We start from the raw sequence: 1,539 nt of genomic DNA, 5'->3' as shown, positions 1-1,539 counted from the left end.
ATCAGCTGGAAAGGAAACCAGAAAACAAACATTTAAAATGTCAAGATATTGTTAACTGTTTAAGGTCCTTAAACAGTTAATACCATTATGATGATTTAAACAGGTTTAGTAATTATTTTCAAATTTGTAATTATTTTTATTAATTTTAAGTAAAATAACTACATTTCTAAGTACCAAGAGAGTCTTAGTGGCACTTAGTACCAGACAGTTTAGTGTAAATAAAATGGAAGTAAATGCTTTAAATGATATAAAATCAAAAATAAATTGGAAATTCAATATGTTAAAGTTTTAATATTTAATTAGATAATTAGATATTAGAACATAATTTTTTATATCTTATAAAAAGAAATCTTTTTAGAATAGAAATTAAAAACTATTTCAAGAGAATTTTTTAGAGGAATTTATTGACTAATGATGCAGCCATTTCAGATATTTTCAAATATCCATTATCTGATCTTAGATCTTAGAAATACATCTGGCATTTTAAATATGTTGTAAATATAAATATACTAAGCATGTTAATATACTTAGCCAATGTCATTAGTACTTTATTATATTATACTGCATTATTGTGTTTATCATATGATCATATAAAAACCACTTATTAATACCATTACGTTATAACATAGAAATTAAAATATAACAGTGCTTTTTAAATAAAAACTATTGATTTTTTTTAAATTTAAAATAATTATGAAAAGTAATATTGAAAAATAAAATATAAGCTCACAAATATTTAATAAAAATATTAAATTTGTTTACTTTGATAAAAGGTAATTGAACTTCTTTTAATAATAAAATTTTTATCAGTTTATACCTCAATGAAGAAATTTTAAAGTTTAAATTATTACTCCACTTTTTAACTGCATAATTTAATTAAAACTAAGCATTGGATACGTTAAGTATGTATTAAAATTCAAAATAATGTCATATCTCAATTAGCAAAAATCATAAGGCGCCATAATTAATTGAATTATCAACTTTGTTTATAGTGGAAAGAAGTGATTAAACTTTGTTTATAGTGGAAAGAAGTAGTTAAACTTTACCGCATACATTAACTTAATATTATCGTAAATTTATTGCGTATTGATGTCTAAATTGTTTACCAATTTGCAGTTGATTTGTTGCATGCAGTGTGCAGTCAACTCCTTGGATGTAAAACATCAATACGATTAGGATTATTAGTTCGACAACTTTGAGCATTAATCTTTTTTACCGGATTATTTGAATATCATTTAACAGAAAACTCAAATGCAGATCAACCATTTATGATAACAAATAAAAACAAAAAAGTCATTAACCACCAGACTCCCGTCAACTTTTCCTATCAATTTAGACTTAGATTTATATGATATCAATGGAAGTCTTAAGTGGAAAACTCAAAATATATAAAAGTTTATATTTTGTTGTTCCATTAAATCACAAATTCAATGTAAATGAAATGTGATCTTAATAGCAGCCATCAAAAAATATATATAAATATATATATATAGGTAATTTAAAGCTAAACACTGACTGTGACACCTTGTAACTGGCAAA

This window comes from Teleopsis dalmanni, chromosome 1 (genome assembly GCF_002237135.1).
Source record: "Teleopsis dalmanni isolate 2A chromosome 1, ASM223713v2, whole genome shotgun sequence".
Classification (NCBI taxonomy): Eukaryota; Metazoa; Arthropoda; class Insecta; order Diptera; family Diopsidae; genus Teleopsis; species Teleopsis dalmanni.
This window is presented reverse-complemented; position numbering follows the sequence as displayed.